Source organism: Bombina bombina, chromosome 6 (assembly GCF_027579735.1).
Source record: "Bombina bombina isolate aBomBom1 chromosome 6, aBomBom1.pri, whole genome shotgun sequence".
NCBI lineage: Eukaryota > Metazoa > Chordata > Amphibia > Anura > Bombinatoridae > Bombina > Bombina bombina.
In genome coordinates, this window is record NC_069504.1 from 221,712,031 (window position 1) to 221,721,251 (window position 9,221).

Sequence of the window (9,221 nt, forward strand, 5' to 3'; positions counted from 1 at the left end):
AGCCTCCAATAAGGTAGATAAGAACCAAACCGGCCCATCAAGTATACTCATATTCAATGTCACTTTTCTCTTATGCATGTCCAAGGCATTTTTAATTATTTTACAGTTCCTTAATCCACCACCCTTCATGTAAAAAAAAAGCTTCCTCATATTTCTCATGGATCTGCTACCCTCTAACTTAAAGGGACATTTCGGTCAAAATTTAAATGCACATAGATGAATAACATATTGGAATAGAAACATATTTGCAATATACATGTATTGACAAAAATGCTTCTTGTAAAAGTTATCACTGTTTTAGTGTTAATATTTTTTCTCTGCACGTGCATGTGAAACATAGCTAGATATTATCAGTGCACCAGCATTTTAAATACTGCAGCTGCTCAGAGTACCAGTGGGGCTTGTATCATGTCTGCAACTAACAAATTGACTCATTACCAGATGGTAAAAGCACTTAGGCTCTCTGAGCATCTGCTGTGTTTAAAATTCTGGTCTACAGTGCTTTTATTAGAAGCCTTTTTGCTAATACATGCATTGCATATTATACAAATGCTGCTATTCAAAACTGAAATGCATCAAAGTGGCATCCAATTTTGGCTGGCATGTCCGGGCGCGATTACATATACGGTGCAGGCTTCAGCGTAAGCGCTGCAACTCACACCGCCCGTAATTTCACCTCGCACATCGTGGTATTACATAAACCACGCCGGTAGTTCATAAAGTGCTGTAAGTCTGAAAAACTAGCGATGTCCAGAAATGAGCGCCAGTGACTTACGGCACTTTAGAAACTGCCGACACTAAGAAAAGTAAATAAAATAACAAATCTCCCGTAAAAGTCTAACACGCCTCCCAAAAATAAGCCTGACACGTAAAAACCCCAATATCTGAAATCCCCCCCTCTCACTACTAATAATAAATGTATTAACCCCTAGACCGACAACCCCCCACAACGCAATAAGCCTAATTAAACTATTAACCCCTAAATCCGCCAACCCCAACATCGCAAACTACCTATTAAAACTATTAACCCATAATCCGCCATTAACCCACAATGCAATAAACCTATTCAAGTATTAACCCCTAAACCACCATAGCCCACAACGCAATAAACCTATTTAAGTATTAACCCCTAAGCTGCCATAGCCCACAACGCAATAAACCTAACCCCTAACCTAACCCCCCTAACTTAACACCCCCTAAATGAACCCAAATTACCTAATTAACCAAATACTAAAGTTACTATTACATTTAAAAAAACTAACACTACTTTAAAAACACAAATAAACTAAAGTATAAATTAAAGGGACAGTCTAATCAAAATTCTGGAGTAGACTGTCCCTTTAAGCTACAATTACAGAAATTAAAAAAATCTAAGTTTACAGAAATAATAAAGAAAATTACAAAATTTTACAAAAATTATACCTAATCCCTATGAAAAAAAGCCCCCAAAATAAAAACACCCCCTAATCTAAAAAACTACCAGTAGCACTTAAAAGGGCTTTTTGCAGGGCATTGCCCCAAGATAATCAGTTCTTTTTCCAAAAAAATACACAACCCCCCCTAACAGTAAACCCCCCCCACCCACCAACCCCCCCAAATAAAATAACCTAACACTAAAAACCCTAAATTACCCATTGCCCTGAAAAGGGCATTTGTTGGGCATTGCCCTTAAAAGGCCATTCAGCTCTTTTTCTGCGCACCCTATCTAAATAACATAACCCCCCCCCCAAAAAAAACTTGAAAAAACCCTAAGTCTAACCCCCAAGTGGTCCTCACCTGAAGTCCTGCGGAGAAGGTTCTGTTCCAGGCGGTGAAGTCTTCTTCCAAGCGGCGACCTCTTACTTCTTCTTCCAGGAACCAGCAGCATGGAGCGGAGGGCGGAGTTGAAGACCGATGACCACGGAGCTGAAGACCGGCGACCCTGGAACTGAAGACCGGCGTGCCTGGAACTGAAGACCAGCGACCACGGAGCCATGGAGCATGGAGGAGCCTCTTCATACGATCTCCGCCGTACACTGAATAGGAATTAAAGGTACGCAATTAAAAATTGAGTCCCTTGAATTCCTATTGGCTGATTTGAACCTTTAAATTCAAATCAGCCAATTGGATGAGAGCTACTTAAATCCTATTGGCTAATTTGAATAGCCAATAGGATTTCAGTAGCTCTCATCTGATTGGCTGATTTGAATTTGAAGGCTCAAACCAGCCAATAGGAATTCAAGGGACGCCATTTTTAATTGCTTCATGGCTCTGCGGTCGCTGGTCTTCAGTTCCAGGCTCGCCGGTCTTCAGTTCCAGGGTCGCCGGTCTTCAGCTCCGCAGTCATCGGTCTTCAACTCCGTCCTCCGCTCCGCGCCGGCTGGTTCCTGGAAGAAGAAAGGAGAGGTCGCCGCTTGGAAGAAGACTTCACCGTCTGGAACAGGACCTTCTCCGCCGGACTTCAGGACAGGTTAGGACAACTTGGGGGTTAGACTTAGGGGTTTTTTAAGGGGTTTTTGGGGGGTTTATTTTATTTAGATAGGGTGGGTGGAAAAAGAGCTGAATGCCCTTTTAAGGGCAATGCCCACAAATGCCCTTTTCAGGGCAATAGGTAGTTTAGGGTTTTTAGTGTTAGGTTATTTTATTTGGGGGGGTTTGGTGGGTGGGGAGTTTTACTGTTAGGGGGGTTGTGTATTTTTTGGAAAAAGAGCTGATTATCTTTGGGCAATGCCCTGCAAAAAGCCCTTTTAAGGGCTACTGGTAGTTTATTAGATTAGGGAGTGTTTTTATTTTGGGGGGCTTTTTTTATTTTCATAGAGATTAGGTATAATTTTTGTAAAATTTTGTAATTTTCTTTATTATTTTCTGTAATCTTAGATTTTTTTATTTTCTGTAATTGTAGCTTAAAGGGACAGTCAAGTCCAAATTTTTTTTTTTCATGATTTAAATAGGGCATTCAATTATAAACAACTTCCCAAGTTACTTTTATCACCAATTTTGCTTTGTTCTTTTGGTATTCTTAGTTGAAAGCTAAACCTAGGAGGTCCATATGCTAATTTCTTAGACCTTGAAGACTGCCTCTAATCTGAATACATTTTGACCACAAGAGGGCATTAGTTCACATGTTTCATATAGATAACATTGAGCTCATGCACGTAAAGTGACCTAGGAGTGAGCAGTGATTGGCTAAACTGCATGTCTGTCAAAAGAACTGAAATAAGGGGGCAGTCAGCAGAAGCTTAGATACAAGATAATTACAGAGGTAAAACATGTATTATTATATCTGTGTTGGTTATGCAAAACTGGGGAATGGGAAATAAAGGGATTATCTTTCTTTTTAAACAACAAAAATTCTGGTGTTGACTGTCCCTTTAAAGGGAGAGTCTACTCCAGAATTTTGATTAGATTGTCCCTTTAATTTGTACTTAGTTTATTTGTATTTTTAAAGTAGTGTTAGTTTTTTTGAATTTAATAGTAACTTTAGTATTTGTTTAATTAGGTTCATTTAGGGGGAGTTAGGTTTATTGGGTTGTGGGCTATGGCGGTTTAGGGGTTAATACTTGAATAGGTTTATTGCGTGGTGGGTTAATGGTGGATTAAGGGTTAATAGTTTTAATAGGTAGTTTGCAATGTTGGGGTTGGCGGATTTAGGAGTTAATAATTTAGTTATTACTTGCGGTGTTGGTTTGAGGGTGGTATAGGGGTTAATACACTTTATTAGTTATTGCGGTGGGGGATTGCGGTTGACAGGTAGATAGACATTGCGCATGCGTTAGGTATTAGTTTATTTTTGCAGGCATTTTCGGGAGTTACGGTGCTGCCATACTCAGCGCAAGGCTTGCTACGGCTGCCTTTTATGGCAAGGTAAAAATGCAGTAAGATTTCTCCATTTTTGCCACGTAAGTCCTTGCGCTGGTTATTGGATACCGATTTACGACGCAGTCCCATGTTAGCCTATGGGAGTAAAAAGTGCGTGCGACTGGTGAAATATACGTGCCGCATTTATATGCGGCGCTGTATATTGGATACCAAACCCACACAAAAACCAGCGTCGCCGACTTTTGCCGGCGACGCCGCATATGTAATGGAGCCCTCCGTTTAAGATTGTGACCCATTGTTTTGGTATTTCTTTTTTCTGGAAAATGCTTTCAGCTTCCTCTTTATTGTCCCTTCATATATGTGAATATTTCTGTCATGTCAGAACTACTGATAAGAATACTTTTTAAGTGCTCATGCTTGTGTGATTAAGGAAAGAAAGGTGCATTTAACCTTTAACCTTTAACCTTGCCTTTAGCCAACAGGCAGTCTGTAGAGTCTTAGATACAAGATAATCACAGAGGTAAAAAGTATATTACCCTATTCCTAGCCCTGTATTTACTCTCAACAAGAGCCAACCCAGTTTCAACAGATGACATGACACATGTATCATAATATTTTTAATTCAGCGACACAATAAAATGATAAATGTTTAGCTTAAACCATATTTTCTCATCCTAATTGTAGCGAGTAACACTAAACACAGAAAAATTTAGAAATATTAGTGCAACAAATAATAAGTATAAATATAGCTCTTTAATATTGTGTCACTTACATAAGGGGAAAAAAGCATGATGAGGGAAGTACAGGTGGCCCTCGTTTTACAACGGTTCAATTTACACCGTTTCAGAATAACAACCTTTTCTGCCAGTCATGTGACTGCTATTGAAAAGCATTGAGAAGCAGTGCATTTTTTAAAACAGCCAGTAGGTGGAGCTGTCCGCTTGTGTTGAAGCAAAGCCAAGCAAGCTGAAATTATTCAGTTTAACCAGACCTGAGCTATCGAGCAGATTTCAAAGGGACAAGATCTTCCTGTCTATAAATCAGTCCAGATTGGAATGCATAGAAAGAACTGTTTGCAGAAAAATACAAGTTAAGTCTGTGTTGTGTGATTATTTTATTAGGTTTATAATGCTGTTTAGCAAATGTTTTTGTTCATTTAACTTAGTTTCACTATATATTCTGTGTTGTGTGATTTATTTTATTAAGTTTATAATGCTGTTTAGCATTTAAAGTCTTCATTTCAAAGCTTTAAAAATAATGTATTAGGTGTTACTTATGACAAATTTGAGAGGGGCCTGGAACCTAACTCCCTCACTTTCCATTGACTTACATTATAAACTGGGTTTCAATTTACAACAGTTTCGATTTACAACCATTCCTTCTGGAACCTAACCCCGGCGTAAACTGAGGGCTACCTGTAATATGCATGTTACCACATTTCTGCATCTACATCAGATACCATGTTATTTATTGTAAAACACTTGGGTAAAGTACACCTTACGTGGCACATTTCATCATGCCATATTTTCCTTCTTATATTCACCTGTGTCCCTATATATGGCACTCTCCCTGTGACACACTTTATAATATTCAGTGTTTCTCAACTCCAGTTGTGAAAATTAACTAACCAGACAGATTTTACAAAAATTCCTACCGTGAGCACAGGGGAGCCAGTCACAGTGAGAGAGCGTCTGACCAGACCAGGCAGGATTTAGATTTAGACCTGTTAGAGGTGATGGAGTACTGGTTTTCAAACCTGTCCCCAGGCCTCCCCAACATGCCAGATTTTCAGGATTACCTTGGATGAGAGCAGGTCAAATAGCCATGATTACTAAGCAGCTGATTATTTCACCTGTGCTCCAGTTAAGATATCCTCAAAATGGGCTGTTAAAGGGATATGAAACCCAAATGTTTTCTTTCATGATTCAGATAGAGCATGCAATTTAAGCAACGTTCTAATTTACTCCAAAATGTAGCCACCAATCAGCAAATGCTACCCAGGATGCTGAACCAAAAAAGGGCTGGCTCCTAAGCTTACATTCTTGTTTTTCAAATAAAGATTACAAGAGAACAAGAAAAAAATGACAATAGAGTTAATTAGAAAGTTGCTTAAAAATGCATGCTCTTTCTGAATAATTTGGGTTTCATATCCTTTTAAGGAGGCCTGATGACAGGTTTGAAAACCAATGTGCTGGAGGGTAGAGCTGAACACACTGATATCTGTGATGCTTTAAATGTTTACATTAGCTGTGTCAGGGAAAAACAAATGAAAGGGCAAGTACCCCTTACCAAAGCCCAGAGGGTACCTTTGTATTCCAGGTTCAGAAACAAGTACTTACAGTAACATTTTCTGCCCTTTAATTTGTTCTTAAAGGGACAGTAAAGTCAAAATTAAACTTTCATGATTCAGATAGTGCATGCCATTTTAAACACTTTCCACCGTACTTCAGTTATCAAATGTGTTTTGTTCTTATAATATCTTTTATTGAAGAGTAACACTAGGTAGGCTCATAAGAGCTCAGGTGTGGACGTCTTTAGTACTCCATGGCAGCAATGTTTTGCAACATTGTATAACAAAGCTACAAATAATGTTGCAAAACACTGCAGCCATAGAGTACTAAAGACACAAGCACACTCCTCTCTCTACCTAGTTTTAGCCTTCAATAAAAGATACCAAGAGAATGGAGCAAATTTGATAACAGAAGTAAATTGGAAAGTTGTTTAAAATTGCATGCTTTATTTGAATCATAAAAGTTTAATTTTGACTTTACTGTCCCTTTAATTATCCATTTACCTGCTGGAAATTGTTTACAAATATTTTATTTAACTTTGTTTGATCATATGAAATAGCTGCAACTAGACTGAACATTTCTATTCTGCAAGTATGGCTACCCGAAACCTTGTAAATAAGAGACAGTGAAAAGAAATCCTATTCCAAGTGGAAGTCTGAAAGATTGATACTAAAATGTTAATTTCAAAATGCTCTCTCTAAGGATTGGGTGTGTGCATAAATATAAAGATAAGATAAGGAGGCATTTAGCATATTTAGAAAGTAATGTATAAGGTATGCTCTCCTTGCAAGTTCAGCCCATTAAAATGGACTGTGGTTTCAATTCGCAAAATCCAGTACTGTATATACAAAAAAAAACCTATTTTTTTGCATAGAGTTAACACTCTGCAGCTGGTTTAACCAATAATTGGAAACTCATTTAGGAGGAAGAATGTTCAGCACACTGTCACTTCAAAAATCACAGAGATTTTGATATATTAAGTGTATCATTCTTGGTACAGATAAACTAACTATTTATAGTACTGTGAAGTCTGAGGTAAACAGTAAGTAATTAGAGACAAACGTTCTATTATACAGCCCCAGTGAACCCCATTAATCTGCAATTAGTCTCATTTATCTTCAATGGTTTGCAGTTCATTGCCACTACAAATATTACCTTGTAAAACAGGATCTTCACTGACATACTGGTTCACTCATATATGTAACAATGAAACATGTAGGATCATGTGCATACATATATGAGTTTTGTGTATAACTAGATGTGTTACAGATTCTTATCAGCACTGACAAGGTGCACAGTTTAGGAAAGTTTGGCTGTTCATGTAGTCCCCTCCTCTTTTTTTACTTTCTCAAAAGAACATTCCAGATACTGTTCAGCTAAACAGGCTGAAGAAAGAAGAGGATGAGTCCCCATGTGCACAATCCGCTCTGCAATATGGTTAATGAATATTGTAAAGGGAATGAGCACAATGCTCTTCACTATAAACCCTTAACTGATAAGCAATACTGCACCTTCTCTTGTAAAGGACAGTGTATATAGCAGAGATCACTGAACCAGTGTTGCAGATAGACCACATATTCCTGTAATAAATGTAATGCTGCTACTTTTAGAGATGCCCCATATTTACTGAATTTAAACGACCACATCACTGTAAAATAAGGTTGCTTTGCATTCAAATCATAAATGCACACCTCAAATCCCATACTCAGGTTTCTAATAATCCCTAGGGCATTTTTGTGTGTGCTGCTTATGCAACTAGACTCGTTTTCTATTTATAGTTTTGTTTTTTATGTTTTGAACTGAAATACATTTTATGATTATATCTGTTTCTCCACTAATATCTAGAACTGATTAGCATCTGTTTGTAACACTGACTATAACAACTTTTTGCAAACACTAATTGATACAAGTAATCTTGATGCATACATTGTTCATTTTAGTAATGCATCTGATTTATTAAAAGCAGATTGATTTTTAACAGCAGTGGATCTTAAAGAGAGAGAAAAAAAAATCACACCTACTATGCAAGTATTATTTTCCCAGACATATTTATAGCTATACAGAATAAAGCTCTGGTCATTGCTGGGGAAGAAAACCTTGTCAATAACATATTGTGATCCTGTGTCATACACAAGGCTGCATGTGTCTTAGCAAAACATCTACACCACTGACACGTTTAGTCCATATTAATTTCAACTGGAGAATCCTAGTATTGGGTCTAAAACGTATTTTAATCAAATAGATGTTTCGCTTTGGACTAAAGTAAGATCAGATCACACATGGGCAACAACAAAATCCATATTTCCACCCTGTCTCCCTTTTAAACAGAGCTTTTCCAAATCACAGTAACTCAAGAACATCCTAGATTTATATTTATGTTTAAATAAATCATCACATCTTAGACAATGGCTTTAATTTAGACTGAAACAAAAGCAAACCCATATTTTTATTTTAAAAAGTATAGTGTAAATTATAGCAAAACTGTAATACTCCAATACTGACAATTACATGGAGTGCAGCAAAAGTATTTAAGAAAAAGTTACAACTTGTATATAAATCTTTGAGTATATGAGCAATTCTATAGCAAGGAGTTTAAATTACTCACCTTCACTCAGTTATCCTTGAAATCAGCAAGCGCTGAGCCTTGTGTCTATTCAGTAATACTCCTTGTTCACTGACACTGACTGCTTCTGGTGGAAATTTCCATAGAGAAAGAGGGGCTGCCTCTGAGCATCACATTTCACAGAAGGCAGACCCTTCCTTTACAGGAAACTACCAACCAGAAGACCCTGATACATTTCACTCAGGCACATCATCAGATGGATAAGAATATGAAAATGCTGCAGACCATAGTTATTGACTTTAAAAAAACATAAGAAAAAGAAAAAAGTCAGTCCCTGGACTGCCCTGTTTATATGGCTTCTTCCTGCACTATGAATATTAGTTGTTGAAAAGTAACTGCTTGTATGTTTGTATATAAACCTATTTTATGGATTCTCGTGCTCGTGGTGGAGTAAAGAGATTAATTTCATTCTAATTTGAGATTATTATTTTTTTTATTTAACTTTGCTTTCAGTTTTAATTACTTTTTTTTCACACACAAATACAGTGTATTGTTGGCTTAAAATCTAT

The 9,221-nt window shown here is 37.4% G+C and overlaps 1 protein-coding gene across 1 annotated transcript in view; it reads right to left on the reverse strand.

Annotated features, from left to right (window-relative positions):
• The window catches only part of SLC38A4 (solute carrier family 38 member 4), a 266,486-nt gene extending 257,679 nt beyond the window's left edge, over positions 1-8,807 (reverse strand). The window contains exon 1 of the mRNA XM_053716740.1: positions 8,695-8,807. The gene's annotated coding sequence lies outside the window, so the exon portion shown is untranslated. The remainder of the gene's footprint in view (positions 1-8,694) is intronic.
• Between the last annotated feature and the right edge of the window lie 414 nt (positions 8,808-9,221).